We start from the raw sequence: 19,591 nt of genomic DNA on the forward strand, positions 1-19,591 counted from the left end.
CGAGAAAAGATGGTAAGGTTACGTAATGTTTAAAACTCGCAATAAAGCCGAAAATACGAGGGGGAATAAATAAAACATCTGTCAGCTTACGTGAGTTATGCAATATAAAACTAAAAGTTAGGTAAACATGTGAAGACTTCAAAAACATCCAATAATCTATTTTGTTGTAAAAATTGCACAAGCAGGCGCAGCGCAATTTTGCTCGTCGAAAGCTTGTTGGTAATTAGTTACATCTTTATTTATATGCCCTAATATTAGCAAAAACGACATATTCAGTAAATATTAAATATGTTCGTAAGACTATAGGGTCTCCAAAAGTATTATAATAACGATCATTCGGACAAATATACTATACTGTAATTTCTTAAATTAGAAAGAAAACATATCTGAATGGTATTGAAATCCGCAACAAAATCCGATAAGGTAAAGAAGATATGTGTATATACTGATAAATAGACTTACAAATTCATTTGTCACACATTATACCTTCAGCCAAACAGCTGTCCGTGGCCTATTAGTCTTTACAAGACTGTTGGCTCTGTCTACCCCGCAAGGGATATAGACGTGATTATATGTATATGTATGTATGTATGTATACCTTCAGATATATTTGGTACCAACTGCTGCTTTGTTGGTACCAGCAGTATTCCAAAACAGATAATTTTATAATATAAACGTGTGTTACGCATTTTTACGCCGCTATTACCGAACACATTTTTGTAAACAATCTTGCTCACGTGTTTCTGACTCATTACGAAGCTCGCTGCAAATTATTACTGACGCCAGAAAACTGTTTGCTTTGCCGTAAGCATAAACATGCATAAAGGCCAATAATTAAATAATACCAAACTAATATGAATAATTATGGACTTTTGCGTATTTATAATTAAGAATCTAGAGAAGGTATGTCCTTTCATCGACGAAAGGTACATTTCATCCTGGTAAAACTATAGTTCTAGTAACTAACTTCATACCCAAGTGGTAAAATGATCGGCGACCTGTATTTTTGCAATTGAGTTTGGTTATATATTCTGCGGTTGGTTAGGTCGTATACGATACGTAAATTCAAATAAAAAGAAAACAAAAATTAACAAGCTATACGTACACGTCATAACCATTGAGATAAATTATGACAAACGTTTTCATAAATTGTTTATAGTTGCATTTCTGTTACACACACGCAATTCCTACCCACGACTACCGCTGGGAATGTTCCCGAATCGAGCATATATTGTTAGCTGTTTCTCTGTCATTGAGTTGAGGTAGTCACCGCACTGATTTGTCTGGTGTCAACACCTCCCACGCTGGCCGCTGCATCATAATACGGTACCGTATGGAAAACTACGTAGGATAAAACGGTCAAGCATTTGTTACATTGTGTATAATTTATCAAACTTTTCTGGATTAAGTCATGCAATGATCTAAATAAGAGTATTTTTATTAGTCACTATCTATACATATAATAAAATTGTAGAAAAGTGCTGTCTGTACATTGAAAATAAAAATAAAAAAAATAGCAGGGGTTATTGTTATGTCGATGTCGAACCCAAAAACGTAATTAACTTTTTTTTTGTCTGTTTGTCGGTTTGTCTGTTTGTCGGTTTGTCTGTTTGTCTGTTCACGCTAATCTCAGAAACGGCTGAACCGAGTTGGATGCAATTTTCACGAATATATTGTGGTATGCTTCAGTTATGCTTTAGTGTTTGTTTCATGTCAATCGGTTCATAAATAAAAAAGTTATGTCAAATTAAAGAATCACGTCGAACACTATTCTATGCTTATACATAGGCACCATTAATCTCCGCAACTATTTGACGGATTTGGTTGAAATTTTGTACCGACATATTTTAGAGCCTGGCGCAACATAAAGACTACTTTTTACCGCGGGAAAACATCCGTTTCCCATGGGAATCGGTAGTATATTGTTTTTTTAACGCCTGTTCCGGTCAACGAACGACGTCGATCATTGTTACTAGATAGGTAAATTACATCTATCTATACATCTATACATATAATAAAATTGTAGAAAAGTGCTGTCTGTACATTGAAAATAAAAATAAAAAAAATAGCAGGGGTTGTTGTTATGTCGATGTCGAACCCAAAAACGTAATTAACTTTTTTTTTGTCTGTTTGTCGGTTTGTCTGTTTGTCGGTTTGTCTGTTTGTCTGTTCACGCTAATCTCAGAAACGGCTGAACCGAGTTGGATGCGGTTTTCACGAATATATTGTGGTATGCTTCAGTTATGCTTTAGTGTTTGTTTCATGTCAATCGGTTCATAAATAAAAAAGTTATGTCAAATTAAAGAATCACGTCGAACACTATTCTATGCTTATACATAGGCACCATTAATCTCCGCAACTATTTGACGAATTTGGTTGAAATTTTGTACCGACATATTTTAGAGCCTGGCGCAACATAAAGACTACTTTTTACCGCGGGAAAACATCCGTTTCCCATGGGAATCGGTAGTATATTGTTTTTTTAACGCCTGTTCCGGTCAACGAACGACGTCGATCATTGTTACTAGATAGGTAAATTACAATCATTAATAGAATATGTTATAGTTACTTATTACCTTGGAATTGACTGGATTACCATGGGAAAAAAATTAAAAGGGCTCATCTAAATTCTTTCTACTTAAGTTAGTTTAGGCTGATATCATAAACTATAAGAATAATTTACCGAGGGAAATCATAGTACTCCCATGGGAATGAAAAAACATTGTTCTTTTACGGCTGAAGGTAGTTTGTAAGCTGTTGAATTTTAAGAATAATGTCGAACAGATTCCTTCCAGTTTCCCGTGGGTCTGAGATGTTATCCCGCGGTAAAAAGTAACATAAGTGTTGTTATTTCCAAGCCTAAACTAACTGTTTGCCAAATTTCATCCATATCTGTTCAGTAGTTTTTGCGAGAAAGACTAACAAATATGCGTCTATACAAAGTTTCGCGTTTATATTATTAGTAAGAGTTAATTCTATTACGAATAACTACTTTTTTTCTCTGTTAGTAGAATTTACTGAAACTTTATAATAATTTTTATTTATAATAAATATCTTTATAGAGAAGTTAAATAAAAATTATCGGTTTAGGAATCGCGGTTCAGCTTAGGATGGACGTTTGTCGGTTGCATACGACGACTGCGCGCGCGGGTAGGTATATAAAGCGCGCCGAGAACCGCGCCGCGCCATTAAAGTAGGTTTTTTAGCTACCCAAAATGACTGTGATTATGATCCAAAATAAAAATAAGTATATATTTAAAAAAAAACGCTGCTCATAGTCACTATTCCACGCGAACGAAGTCGCGGGCACAGCTAGTACATAATATGTTTACTAACATGTTATCACGGTTAAATCATTTGTTGAAACCAAGCAAGCCTTACAACAAATCTAAATCTTTTTCGCAGCCACACAGTACATCTATATAAACTACCTTAAGATAAAAAGCTGGCTCGAATTTGTTTTTATTTTGACTATCAATACAGGTCAAGGCTCCATGACAAAGGAAAAAAGCGTGTATTACACGTGCGGTAGTAGTGGCGCGTCAATCATTATGTCTGCGTAGGCAGGCAGATTACACGAATCGCCACCGCTACTTCTTTCATAGTGACACTTTTGTAAATAATTAATTGCGCTAAACATGTCGAATGAATAATTTGCCAGTAGTCAACATCAACATTCGTAGGTAGCTGTCGACTTTCGAAGACCAGTGCTTTAAAAAAATTAGCTGTTGAATTATGTACTTACGTCGAGACTCGTCACACTATATTCTTTGGAAATATGATAATTCTTGATTCTTTTTATTGAGAACTGTCATAAAATATAAGAATATAAAGTCGTACTAGAACGTCGTAAGATAAAAGAACGTAGTAAAGTGAATATCTTCTGATCCTGTTTCATAGCCTTTCAATTCCAAGCAAAAGACATCAACGAGTTACATAGTATTTTGAGTACCGAGTGTATGACAGGAGGACTCGCTTTATGTTTAAATATGACAAACCTAAAAATATGTTCAAACATCCTGTGCGATTTTACAAAATCGTCTACTACTGTAGATTCCTTGATGAATTCGGGGATTTCCTGGCAAAATGTCAGGTTAAGTATACCCTTAACCGCCGAGATTACATGAAGAGAGTTAACAATGTGGAAGAAGCGAAAGAAGTAAGCAGGGATCAGTACTGTTCGCGTGAAAAAGTAAAAAAGGATCAACTTTAAGAGCTTTTGAAATCATTTTATGATCATTTTTTCCAATAACTTGTTTACATGTTAGCAAGCTACTTGACAACCCTGCATTCTTGTCAACGGCCCAAATTGCAGAACGAATTTCTCTCCAATTTGACAAATATCCAAATACTTACCTTTACAAAAAGCGCTTATGTTAATCTCTCTCTCTCAATTCTATCTTAAAGCCAAATAGCTGAACGTGGCCTATCAGTCTTTACAAGACTGTTGGCTCTGTCTACCCCGCAAGGAATATAGACGTGATTATATTTATGTACAAAAAGCGCCATCTAGTTAAACTAGTTTTTGCAAGAATGTTGAAAGGAAACCATATGTCCTTCTCCAGACTCCTTATAAAAGAAGAAATTTCAATAAGATTAATTCAGAAGATAACTCGTGGAGATTTAAGAAACAAACAAATAACTTACTTTTGCATTTAAAATTTAAGTTAGAATATAAAAGAATACAATGATATCAATGCACAGCTCAAACCACAGGGTCAAGAGATTTAAAATTTGGCATGTAGGTTCCTTATGTGGTCTACGATTGAATTAAGCGAGAATTTTTGGGAATTTCCGCCGGAACAAACAATTACGGGATTTTTCGTGTTACGCCGACGAAACCGCGGGAGTACTCCAGTAACGTATAATCTTTTGTGAATGGCGAGTTCCGTGAACGTAAGTACACGTCATCGGAGGCTGTGTCGATTACGTCATAGTGCACACGGCACTGTCCCACGCGTGGGCGATAGCACCTGTCTTCGCCCACGGCACTTAACTATTGATACTTATTGTAATAATCAATTGGTAGACTATTGGTAAACAACATGGCGATAAAAGATAAAATAAACCGACGAACTTGCACGAAGAGTGATGAATGTGGATGAAGCGAAAGATGTATGCGAAGGGATCTTCGCAAATAGAAGTAAAAATGCAGTCCTTTCTTGTATCCTATAAGTAACTGGACGCTATTTTAATACACAATATATAGCAAATGCCCTAAAAGGGAGCTAAGTTAGATGAAAGGAAAAGTCTTTACAGTCGGCGGTAAGTTATTTGAAATTTGATGAAGAAAGATCATGTTGAGCAAAAGCCCAATAATTGTGGCACTTTCATCCACCGGTATTAGATAAATTGGTGAACTCAAAAAAAGTATTTTCCATTTTCAAAAAAAAAATGAAATGTTTTCTGCCAAGTCTTCTAAATAGGTCGCTCCCAGTTGTGGTATCAACTGGCCTCATTCATTAAGGCGTCTATTCCAAGACAAACAGCAATAGTCACAATCCTGCTCAGTGCTAGGCTAAATATGATTTGTGGGACGAATCTCGCGAGCGGCGACAAAGACGTGCGGAGAATGACCTCGATATACCTGTGACAGTAAGCTTTATTCTCACCCTGCCTGATTAAGTACATACATAAAATCATGCTTTTTCCTCGATGCAGAGACTACATCTTTGCACTTACAACAATCCTTTTATCACTTTTACAACTTATTTTTACTCTAAAACTCCTTACTCTTTTCTAATATAATGATAGTATTTTTTTTCTTACGAAGAAAAAACAAAATAACCTATCTAAAAACAAAGTAAAGTATTATTATATTACTATGTTTTCGAGCAGGGAAACACAAACCATCCGTCTTCCTATTGCCAACCCTAATTTTAGGCGCTCGGCAAGTAAAAAAATCAAATGTTTCATCTAACGAGGTCTCAAATATAAAACTAACAGGAAATAAACTTGAAGCAATTTAAAGATTTGAATACATTTCTAAATGCTGTGATACCTGCCTGGCTAAACTCGAAATCGGTTTAACAAGGTTTTATAACATACATATTTAATTATATTATATTAAGCTTTTATTTATTTTAACGTAAATGACAGAATATACTCTCAAGAAAAGTTATCATATTTATACACACACACACGCATTCATATACATATATAATATATTCATATCACACATTCAATACATAGTCAAGCGAACTAGCATTTAAAATAGTACATTTGTTGAATGATGCGTGCCTAATCAGTTTCCATGCTGTTGTGGTTATTATTTGTTATACTGACATAACACATCCTTGACATAGTATCAACAGTGTACAAGTCTACAGTACAACATAGTACAACTATAAGTCTTCCGTTAGTCATGTCGTGCACGAGATGTTATGTAAATACTTGTTTTTGAATCACTAGAACGGAGTAAATAAATCATCAATCCAAAATCAACATGATAATACGCAGCTCTAAGTAAAAAAAAAGGAATAATTTTATCGTTTTATTAAAGTGCCGTGTGGTTCCCGGCACTTTATAATATTATCGCTCCCTTTCTTTCCTATGGATGACGTAAAAGGTGAGTAGGGGATAGACTTCTAAACTTGAGATTCTTCTTTTTGGTGATGGGCTAGTAATCTGTCAATTTTTTAATCTCAATTTCATCAAGTCATATAGTTGAACGTGGCCTTTCAGTCTTTTTGAGATTATTGGCTCTGGGGTACCTATACAGGTAGTAAGGGATAAAAACGAATAAATGTTACCAACGATCCTGAGTCCGGATTTCATCAGAAGTAGGTACGAGCGGCGATTCAGGCCTCTTGAATTATATAGAGCTTGGTTGCATAACGTGGACAAGTTTGGCGTACACCACTAGACTATATTTGGAATTCAATTGACTTTCGTAAGCCAATGAATGGATTTGTCTACATCTTGCCGATGCACACTTCCCCAAACCGTTGATTGACCCGTGAAAGCACACCGCAAGCCGAGTGATTGTTTGTAAATATTGCAAACCATTATTGCTACTTGTAATCAATACATGGTACACATCTATATATAAAACTTTTACGATACTGAGTAACTGACATACAATGCCCAGACCAAACCGCTGGGTCTAAGAACCTTTAAATTTGGTATGTTTCTTATGTGATCTAGGGGTGCGCTAAGAATGGGTTTCCTGAAATTCACTCATGATTTTACGCGGATGACCTCCAGTTACTATTATATTTTGATACAAAAAACGATCTTAGATGACTTTTGATTAATGTAACGTATTTGGCCTAGAAGATATGGGATTTGACCTAAATTATGAACATTAAAACTTAGCAAATTATTCCGTTAATACAAATAGAAACTACGGGAAACAATTTTTGTAACGTTACTCTCAATAAAGCACAGCTGCCTTTATATCACGGTCTATTAAGACGCCTTAATGAATGTACAAAATGTTATTAAATAGGTTTACTGTCGATACGACGGCGGTAAACAGGCGTTTCTCGTAAATATTGTTATTGAGATTTGATTAATACGTATACGAATTATGCGGCTGTATAAATGAGATTCAGCTTTTTTCGAAATCTGACAACATCGCCAATTTGAGCATAATGTAAGCAACTTTTTATATAAATATACCACCAAACATAGAACAGCACTATGCAATAGCGCATACCGCGGCGGAACCATAGCGGGCCGATGACGTAAAAGGATGTTTTCAGCGAGTCGGCAACCGTGGCCGTCTGTTTATCGTCGAAGAACAGTTAACGGGCGCAAGAGTTCGCCTATGGTGAACTGCAGCTGTAAAAATACACAAAATTACCTCTCGCTAGTACCTAATCGCAAAACGCAATTAGAGATGCAAACTGATTCTAATCTCTCTCATCTCCCGCGTGTTCCCGATTGCACCCTCTAGATAAGTGTTGCTGACCCGGGGTCCGCCGCAAGGTGATTTAAATATCTATAAGTATCAACTCTACACGTGCAATATTCTGTAAATCATAAAAAAGCTCCTACAAATCTTGAATTCCCTATCTGAAAAACCTATAAAATTACTAAAGAAATTATCTTTTTAAAAAAACTTCCCTTAAATACTTGCCGATTTTCTTGCTATATCGCTATAATATTATCGATAATATCGGATTTTCGATATATCATCGGAACCCTAGTCGCAATAAGGTGGATGTGCACACCGATGATACCTATCCTGAACCCGTTACGCAACTGACGACGACGCCCACGATGGTACTGTAGTGCTGTAAACAAGCACGTGTGTAGGAGAGCCCACTGATAGCATAAAATTAGGAAAATGTTCTAGTAAACATAGTAAAAACAAACGCACAGGTACGTATTCACGGGCTGAAAGGAAAAATCAAATTAAGGCATATAAAGATAAAAATGTCAAAACGGTACTCATGCATGTTGCTGGATTTAGGTTATTTTAGGTTTCAGCGCCATAAGCCTGCGCAGTGCAGTGGAATGTAGGGACACCTTTTGATTGTATCCTGACCTAATATAAAGAAGCAATTTTAGTCATTCACTTAGGCTTCGCCGGCTGTTTTTGATGATTATCTTTTAGTTCAATTAAGTTTTTTATTTTATTCGGCAGAGATAAAACCTTTCGATATCATAAATGTGACAAATAATCTGACTTAAGTCTATTCTTGGCTCTCATTGTACAGATTTTCAGAATTTTTTAGAAGAAAGTCAGTCTGCCAACTATTAACTGCCGGACTGATACATTAAATAAATCTAAATAAATACCATTACGTAAGAGAAATTCTTATACGTGTTGTAGGTATTATGTGAGACGTGAGACATTTTTAGACGATCATTTGTAATAAATATTTCCACACTTGAAGACTATAATTTTCGTCCAAAATATTGCTCCTGCTCAAAACCCACGGGCCGCACGCATTTATGTTTCTATGTACTGCTAATTATTTAAAAATAAGCTAGTGCCGTGCCGCCGATCGACGGCATAATCATAAATTTAAGGAATAAAAAATTCTTCCTAGTTCTTGCCAAGCTGAAAACATCTCAATGAAAATAAACCTTTTTTTTATTTGAATACTATTTCAGGGATATTTTAGAAAACACTTTAGCACCCAGAACTTTTTATAAAAGATACTTCATGCAACAGATTTTTGTAATAAGAGTATTGGTTTCAGGCTATTGAAGTAGTTTGTGAACAGAACATGATGTAGTTCTACACCAATGAGTACAATGACCGCGCCTTGTCTAATTTTTCAACGCAATGAGAAAAATATCAAAGCTCCATAAATAAAGTTGAGTTTAAAGCTAATTTTATAGGCATTGACGCAAATCTATGGGTATAAATCACAACAAATTTTTCTACAAGTCTATGAAAAATTGCATATAAAGCTACTTTCTATAGTTTTAATCATATGAGATTTATTCTTTCTTTACTTCTAGTAGTCTGATAAAAGATAATATAGTAATTACTACATTGATCAGGGTCAAGAAATGTAGTCTTTTTGTTTTTTTATTTTCACTGCAATTAATTTCACTGCGGATCAGAAATAAAAGATAATATAGTAATTACTACATTGGTCAGTGTCAAGAAATGTAGTTTTTTGTTTTTTATTTTCACTGCAATTAATTTCACTGCGGATCAAAAATAAGCATTGTATTTACAACAACACAATTCTTCAAACGGTAACAAAGCAGTCATACTTTGAGTACCTACATACATTTAGACATGTACGAACTAAATTATTTCGAATAAATATGACGCCCCGTTTTCCGACTTAAATAAAGCTGAGGATAAACTGAAGATCAGTAAGCCAGAACCGCAACCTTGGCGTAGCACATGACGGTAGTTATACGAACACAACAATCACGACGACTGATTAATCTGAATTTATAGCCATTGGCAGCCGGGCGGAACACAACACAATTAGTTGAAACACTTGTAAATTGTCTCAGACACTGTAAAATAACTTTCCAAAGCTATCTCTTGCACGACAAACATTTCCTTGGCTACGCTCGACGTCTGAACAATATGGTTGCCGCTTCACTGCTACTGAATTTAGTGCCAAATTAAACATCGTCCATCAAATGAAACATTCGCATTTAACGTGGTCAACTTTCAGTCGGATTAATTTCTTAGTGCCCACGTATATCTATTCTTACCGCTTCTACTAGTTTAATAATGGGGTAGCGGGATTATTTACGAGATGAGCTGATTCTCGTTTCTGATTCTGATTCTCGTTGATGAGTGGCATTTTCTGCGCTTTTGATATGGACTACAACTTATTTACAATTTATTATTTAATTTACAGGACGCATTAGCAGGAAAATGTGATTGGCGGCGATTGGTTACCGCCTCCGACGGCGTTGTGTTGTGATGCTGTTCACACGTGTTGGCCTCCATTCATTCGTCATGTTTCACGTGAGTCTACCCAGCAAGCTCTGGCAGATTGCCGCGTGACGATTCACGACACAATATTCATGGAAAACATTAAATCTTTAGAATATCAATTAAATAATGCCTTTGAAAGAAATTCATTGAGAAAAAACTACTTATCTATTTTATAAAAACAGTAAAAAACGACAACCGAAATATTATTAGTTGAGTTTTGAATTTTCCATGATGCCAAGAAATTAAGTCAATATTAATTATTTAATAACGCATTCAGTTAATTAATCCAATTTTGGTTTAAAGCCAATGAGAACACTGGTCTGGTAAGGTACGACAAATTTGAAATTGTATATACATTCATATAATCAGGTCTATATCCCTTGCGGGGTAGACAGAGCCGACAGACTTGAAAAGAGTGATAGGCTACGTTCAGCTGTTTGGCTAATTAATAGAATCGAGATTCAAATAGCGACAAGTTGCTAACCCATCGCCTTGAAGAATTCCAAATTTATAAGCCTATCTCTTAATCGCCTTTTACAACATCCATGGCAACGATATGGAGTTATCTTATTCTTTTTTATTGGTTCCGGGAACCACGCGGCACGTAAATTGACGCCCGGTGAAAATGTTGATGTAGATATAAATGTACTAAAGTAATGTTGACATCAAGAAGCGACACCTTGTATCCTAATTTGAAATTAAATCTTTTTCTATACAAACAGTTATTTGTTTATATACCTATTAAATACTTTATTATATACTTACTGAATAAAATAATGCATTATTGTAGAATATTAAAGTTGAATTATTTGAATTCCTCATAAACAATATCACTTTGAAAAAAATCTAAAAATGTTAGAAGATTTCTTTATGGAACTTAACCTGTGGCACAGAAAGGGTGTTCGGTCGGATGTCGATAAGCATTATAATCGCGGTAGGCTATTCACCAAATAACAAACGAGCAAAGCGAGCTCTGTTTTAGGTCAACGCTGAACAAATACCAAACGGGTCGGTCGGACGCTTCCGTGGTCTATTTCTGGATTGCATATAAACGATGCCGAGGACTGCGTTCTGCGTACCTACCGTTCGCGACTTTTGCAACGTGAGTTAATCAAGCAACAAACGCAATTTTGGTATTTTATACGAATGCAATATTTACAAGCATGTCATGGCAGGCATGCCTCCTGAAAATGTATTAACTAAGTATTATATCATCATTACGAGTAAAATATTGCATTAGGTCTATTCAGGAAAACCACGAAAGTTAAACGCTGAAATTCTTTCGTTAAAATTACCATCAGGTAAGATTTGGCAGAGTGCGGAAGCAATCATTCGAATTTCGCAGAGTGGACGGCACGATTGAGTCGGTCGTCGTCTCCACTCCTATAATCTAAATAAGGAGCAAAAGTTCAACGGCCCGTGCCGACTGACTAGGAAGAAAATATCCAGAGACAACACGTTGTTTTGTGTCACGGATTTGTCCACTTTTTATCTTGATGACGTTTTAATTCATTAGACAAACAACAGATTCCAGAGCAGCGGATATCTGGAAGAAAACCGCGCCGCCTGTACGAGAATTTGACTTAATCCACCAATCCTTAATATGAGTCTAGAGGAAGTTCACTCCAGGAATTCATACTTTATCAAGAACGATAATACGTAATTGAAGGGAAAAAATCAGAACAAGATATATGTACGTACAAAGCAGACTCTAAGATTAAACTATGAAAACAATGCTTGACGAATTATGATGACACTTATAATTACGATGACAATCATTTACGTATATCCCTTGCGGGATAGACAGAGCCAACAGTTTGAAAAGACTGACAAGACATCAGATAATACTTATTGAAAAAAATTAATAAGAAACTGTTTAAAAAATATAATACGATAAAGACGAATGAAGAAAATTATTCTGAGAAAATTCTTATTATATAGGTCAATTCTCGAGAGCTCGTTTCGCTCGTCACCTGCGTTACCTGAAATATGTGTTGTAAAATGTGATATTTAGATTAAAGAAAATGGGCCTAAATGTCAAAAGTCTGGAAGAACACTTTCCCTTGGCGGCGGCGATACTGACGCGTATGACGTACACCTTTGGCAAGCGTTAGGGCGTGAGACAGGAATTGCGTAAAGGTGTCGTGAACACTTCATTCGAACTGTCTCCGACGAACTTTTCAAGACGAAAGTACCGAAATACCATTAGCGTCCGTCAACAACGATAGAAATAGCAGGTTTAAGAGATACAGTCAACAACTTAATTGTTTTGAGAAAGGCAAATTGTAAGAAGAAAATACAATAAAATCCTCAATGTTGGGTGAGAAGAGAAAAAAGATAGAAACTACTTAGATGTCCAAAATAAGTAAAGGGTAACTATATAGAAATGGATGCTAGAATAATTTAGAAATGTTAGAAATATCATAGTGGTTGTGCGTCAGTCTGATCTGTAAACGATTTAAATGGTGTCTGCTCGAGATCGCAGTAATTTTAAGTTCATAACATTACTAGCCATGATATACTTTAGCAATAATTTCAAATTATAAATTATTTACATACATACATACATATGATCACGTCTATATCCCTTGCGGGGTAGACAGAGCCAACAGTCTTGAAAAGACTGAATGGCCACGTTCAGCTATTTGGCTTAATGATAGAACCGAGATTCAAATAGTGACAGGTTGCTAGCCCATCGCCTAAAAGAGGAATCCTAAGTTTATAAGCCTATCCCTTAGTCGCCTTTTACGACATCCATGGGAAAGAGATGGAGTGGTCCTATTCTTTTTTGTAATAGTGCCGGGAACCACACGGCACTATAAATATTTTCCTTATTTTCCTATAAATTATTTTCCTTATAAAAGCCTGGATACTAAACTTCTTAAGCAGAACGCAGTGATAAATGCAACCAAGAACACGCAAAGATGTGATTTTAAAAAAAGAAGAGCATTTTATTCGCTTCTGTGAGACATAATAGCTCACGTAATCCAATTGCTTGAAGACAAAAAATATATTTGCTCATGGCGACGCACCGCTAAACAGCCAGGGAGGGCGACACGAGCTTGTAAAATTATTGAACTAAACTACGAAACCTAAACGTGGAAAAAATCTTGGAGCCGTTCCAAGCAGCTGATTGATGAGGATGGTCATTTCGTACACGGCCAATCCAGAGGTTTTTCATATTATTTAGCAAAGTAGTGAACGAGTCTATTTTTGTGACGCGAAAAACAAGCCACCTCAAATTTTGCCACCTGACTACAAAAGCACATCTAGGTACTTATATAAACTACAAGTAAATATTTTAGTGACTAGTAAAACATGAATGAATTTCTATTTTTACGTTGGCCGATATTGGAATAGTTCCATGAGATAAATAATGGCGATGAAGGTTCAATCGGGAATATGCTGCGTTGAAAGTGAAATCCCGAATCTAGCAATAAACTCTTGGATATGATAAAATGTATCAAATTATTAAGCGTCGTATTGACTTAAAAAACTAAAAGCATTGACTTTATCAAGTCCACGATTTTACAGAAGACTAATTTAAGTTAATTGCGATTTGAAACTTGAAATTTTATAAGACAATTAACTAGCAACTGTTTAAATCTGTTCTATTCTATTTCTATCTAGCCCGTAAGAGATAATAAAATATATATTAAATAAATTATATTATATTAGAGATAATAAAAAAAAATGTATGCTCGTGATACGTATTTTCGCCAATTCCCCGGAAAGAACTTTTTCTACCGACATAAGTGTTGTTTTAATTTTTGATAGTTTAAAAACATATTTTGTATTTTTGATTGTAGATCAATTGGCATCAATGTTGTTCCCCAGACTCACCAAATTGCGGATTTGCCAAGCATTCGAACGTTCAAAAAAGAGGAACGTGAAGGCTAATTACCTGAAAATATAAAATAAACAATTAGTATTGTCGCATAGTCATTATTCTAAAGTCAAATATTTTGTTTGGTGGTTTACAAAATATAATTAAAAGCAATTCAGGATATTCATTATCTTAGATCACTTTAACTGCTCGTTTATCCAGTAATTCTATGTATTAAAGATAATGTCTACGTTATTGATACGAATAGTCATCGCGCGATACATAAGAAATTAATCGTCGCACTAGTCTAGAAATACCTAAATAAAAAATATAAATTTAATTCAAAATCCACCAGTTGTAACCATGTCAGAGGTTGAAAGTTGTAAAGCGATCTTGACTAGAAACTCTGACAACTGGTTATGCAGAATGTTAAGGTTGCACTGACAGCAACTTGTCGAACCGCCGACATGGCAAAACACAGCAAACGGAAAAATGGAAAAAGAACAACATCGAAAAGCATAATTATCTAAGGGCGAACGGAAACACTCACAAGATGAAAAAGAATTAAATGACATTGACAAAATAATTAGTAACGAACATTACGAAGTATTAATTGCTGGCGCCTGAAAACGTGCGACAAAAAGTATTGAGTATGCGTAAATAAAGGAAGTCTGGTAAACAAGTTTGACAGCACCGTCTGATTCGGTCTGTCTACCCACGCAATGATTCCTCTTTAAATTAGGCCTGAAGATAGTAAATGTACTAAAGATTTCTTACAGTTTGCAAAATGAAAACTTTAATAACACCCAAACATCAATTTATACAAACAAGAATACTGAAAATTTTTTACTTAAGAACTCCAAGATATTTTACTTCGTTTCTATGGAGTTTTTTAGAATGTTTAATTTTTATAAAAGACCAAAAGATAGTTTTTGAGACAGTTCTTAAGTACTTCATTTCCACCAAACCAATATAGTATATCGATACAAAAAGTCAACTTTTAAACAACTACTAACACTAAACCACATAACATTGTAGGGAAATCCTATATATATTCTTGACGCTAATTTTCATGTGACAAATCTCATATTTGTATCCAAACACGTAACCAGTTTAATGAAACTATGAATTCACCTGCACCTGTTTAATAGGTCAGGCGGCTGAAGTTCGTTAATCTCTGAACTGACATTATTTTCGCGACGGTGCGCCACGACCAGCGTACCAACAGGCCAAAAGGATCGGTCATTCTGGCTTCGTACCAAAGAACGCGATCGCCGGCCTAACTAATGTGCATTTCGCGACCCAAGTTGGCATTTTGTTTGGTAACAAATGGCTGATACTAATACACTACACTCCATTAGGTTATTTTGGATCCACTTTTCTATATTCCTAATAACTAGCAAATAATATGAGAGGCATTCCGCAAACTCAAATTGAAATCAAAGTCTTCTCATCTGTGTCGAGTACCGACGGGCAACTCAGTTTTAGCAACAAATATAAGATGACTTATCAAAAAGCTTTAAAAATTGTATCTTGAGATTTAATTTTTATAAATAAACGAAACGGACGAATTGTCCCATCCCAATATCAAACTGAGAACGAACTTTAAAGAAACGGGATATATGCCCATATCTGTGATCAATTTTAGCAAAATTGGTAAAAATAAAAATATAAAACGTACAAGACTTGAGCCAATTCTTTAATACGAATCAAGCAACACAGTAGCGGGATAAGCAATAAATACGGTGTTGATATTGGACGTGTGCGAGTGACAGGTGCGTAGCGTGACTGTTATTTTAAACGAGCTAATAATCTATTTATAATGTTTGTACTGTAAATAGATTAATGACACATCTGGTGGTGTGATATCATTAAAAAAAGGCCGACCATGATTTCTGAGAAGGTGTGTCTGTAAATCAATATTATAATCATGGAATAATGAAGACACCAGAGTGGGAGGTTTTATTCCTCTATTCTAATGTCCGGAATTTCCAAAATTACTTCTTAAGCGTATGCCTATGTCATAAAAGAGTATTTGCTTCCTAAAGATATGCCAAATTTCAGCAAAATCCATATCATCATTAGCGTTGATGTCTTCATCTCAACGAGGTTTCCAGAAAGGATTAGATAAAAACATGATCGAGAAAAACAAAGTATGAAATAATTGCATTTATTTCAATTGAGCCAGTAGCCAAAATACCGATCTTGATCGGTAGTGGTGCGTATCAGGACAATTACATGTTTCGCAAACTTATGGCCCGTATTTCCATCGTTGAACTCGAATGGATGTTGCGAAATTCACGAGACCAAGCGCCAAGCGCACTGTTCAGCCAGGCGCAGAGGATGACGCCCTCGGATGACATTGCACAGTCAGAAATAAGTCTGCGGACTAAACAAACCCAGCATTTCCGGCGACCACGTTACCAGTGACACAGATTAATCTCATAAGCGTAAAAGCTGTAGCAATAAAAAGAAGGGAGGACAATTCTTAAAGGAATTGAGATTTGCAACTCTACCACCAAACACGGACTAATTTATGTAGCGTAAAATAATAAGATAGATGCGGCGGACTTCGAGCTCCTCTTCAGAGAGCAGATGGAGGTAGCGGTGAGGAAGTATTAGATTAACAGCAAGAGAAAGAAGAAGAATAATAATACAGATTTTGAGACAGATTTATCTGTTATATTTAAACCCACATCACATCATAGTGACTTTTATTTTTCAAAATAATCAGCTAACCACATATCTTGACCACCGTGCGCCATGAATGGGCGTAATATTACGCAAGTTGGCTTGGCCTCCAGTCCCCTGACTCACTTTTACAAAATTATTACATCTTAAGTCTAAAGGAGACTGGAGATCCCGTATGCAGCTGCACAGTATTTATAATAAACAATGTTTCCGCTTTCAGATTATATGCAATAAATATTTACTGCTTTGGCAATAAGTACTCATCCCAATGTTGCCAACCAAGGCGCAACCCATGCACTATCAAAATTTATGAAATCTCATGTAGAGTCAAGCTTATAATTACATGGCTAACACAATGCTTTTGACGTCATATCCGTAGTATTTTGTTTACAATGCAAACTAGTTATGAGGATTCAAATAACAACAACTTTTTAAAAAAGGAAACGACACATGTCTGGTGTTTACGAGAGCACTACTGTACCTCCCATTAATATTGAAGAACATTAATTTCCATCTGATTAATTAATGAAATAACTTGTAAAAAGAGCTTATTAACGAATAACAATAATCTTAATATAACTAACGATAATCTTAATATAGTGCCGTGTGGTTCCCGATACTAATACAAAAAAGAATAGGACCACTCCATCTCTTTCCCATGGATGGCGAAAAAGGCGACTAAGGTATAGGCTTACAAGTTTGGAATTCTTTTTTGGGCGATGGGCTAGCAACCTGTCATTATTTGAATCTCATCATTAAGCCAAATAGCTGAACGTGGCCATTCAGTCTTTTCAAGACTATTGGCTCTGTCTACCCCGCAAGGGATATAGACGTGACCATATGTATGTATGTATTAATATAACTAAGCTGTATAATTAGCAAATACTATGCAAGTTTATAAACATTCATGTCATAAATTGTCCTCACTGATGTTTGGCAGAATATTCAAGTTGCAAATTTCACAAATTATCCCGTTGGATGAATTATGGCATAGCGAGCCGATGCACACTCGACGAAGCATCGATGCGTTTGCCAAAAGAAGGATTATTACTAATCATCTGTAGTATGCCAAATATTACGTTATGTTTAAGCCAATCAATGACTAATTACAAAATTATCAAATCTTTTGTAGATATCACCATAGACCGGTATCCTGCCAACACTGTCACGAATAAAATGTACGAATGGCGGCAAGATGAATTGTTAAACAATCTCTTAAGATCCCTCACGAATTACAATTGCACAAAGTAAGATTAATTCTCATAATCATTTCATTGCACGCTTGGCTCCGTGTAACAGAGCAACAAAATAAATATTGTAAAAAAAGTTATTTCTGTCGGCGTCCAGGGCCGCTGCGTTAAAACATTGGCGAATGAATGCAACGTGTATTTGTGAGGATGTTTACTATTATGATTGTCTGCCGATATACAGTAATTATGCACGATGCAAATTAAACATGGCCAATTATTACCGACACGTGTTGTGAATTCACTTAATTATTATATAAAGAAATTCCTTTCTGTCATGTGGAACACCAAAGTAGTTCCACCTATTAAACATACTCGTATCACATTTTTTTTTTGAAGTTATGAATGTGGATGGAGCGAAAGAAGTATACGGTGATCGTGGCAGGTAGACAAATGAAAATACAACACATCACATCCTTAAAATGTTACTTCAATAAAATTGATAATATTTGCTACTTCCAATGTTAGACCTTGTATAGATAGAGCAAACCTTAATGTTATTTTGTCATTAGTCTAATGAACAGTCCTGTAAAATGAATCATGAAGTAAATGTTCATGCCTCCTCCTGCATTTTAAAATATTAACTAACGTTTAATATGGTTACGTGAATGAATACTCAAGTTAAATATAGAGGACATCCATGAAAGTATGTCATTTAGCTGTTTTTTTTTAACAACGTCATTAATGTAAACATTATAATTGCTCAAAATTGATCATATCTTAATTTTTTTGGATTGGATTTTGTATGGCACAAAAAGATTATATTGCTGATGAAGCTCAAATCTATGGACTGGCAATGTTAAAACATGAATTGTTAATGGCTTAACAAGATGTTCTATGAAAACATCCATTGCTGTAAATAGTCTATACTCGTAGTAAAAGAGGAAAGGAGAGATTTATAATCCCAGCGGACTACGTGCCACGCACCGGATAGGCAAATCAAAATAGTATCTCCCAATGTCGCGACGGCGGAGCACACTTTATTTCGGAATATATTTGGTATACTTAGCGCTGAGCTAACATAAATTTGACTAAGATGTTGTATGATGAAATTCCGTCCAATGACGACGGAACGCGCGACTTAAGTACTATTTTTCATTTCTCATTATGGTCACTTACATGAATGGTTATAATTTTTACCTTAATTATTGGATTTTATTCTATTTGCCATAACTCTAAAAGTTGATATTGTTTAAACGACTAAACCGAATCATTCATCAAATTGGTTAACTAGATTCAAAGAAATAAATGTTCGGAAAATAATTGTTTTAGGTAACGTCGTTCACAAAATGTAAACATGATATGATAAACAAAGTTAAAATTCAAATTTCACACAGAAATAGAAGTCTTATTTCATTTATTGAAAAGAGCCCTACTTAAGCCACTATCAAAGAGTTATTAATAGCACTATCAAACAATAACAAACCAAATCAACGAAACACTTATAAAAATATTCCA

General features: G+C 35.3%; 1 protein-coding gene across 4 annotated transcripts in view; it reads right to left on the reverse strand.

Moving 5' to 3' along the window:
• The window catches only part of LOC106135086 (myocardin-related transcription factor B), a 38,863-nt gene that overhangs the window by 9,965 nt on the left and 9,307 nt on the right, over window positions 1-19,591 (reverse strand). For 2 of the 4 annotated variants that reach the window (XM_060946458.1, XM_060946457.1), the window contains exon 2: window positions 14,213-14,273. The exons of the other annotated variants lie outside the window; for them this stretch is intronic. The gene's annotated coding sequence lies outside the window, so the exon portion shown is untranslated. The remainder of the gene's footprint in view (window positions 1-14,212; window positions 14,274-19,591) is intronic. 4 annotated transcript variants of the gene reach the window in all.

Source organism: Amyelois transitella, chromosome 11 (assembly GCF_032362555.1).
Source record: "Amyelois transitella isolate CPQ chromosome 11, ilAmyTran1.1, whole genome shotgun sequence".
Lineage (NCBI taxonomy): Eukaryota > Metazoa > Arthropoda > Insecta > Lepidoptera > Pyralidae > Amyelois > Amyelois transitella.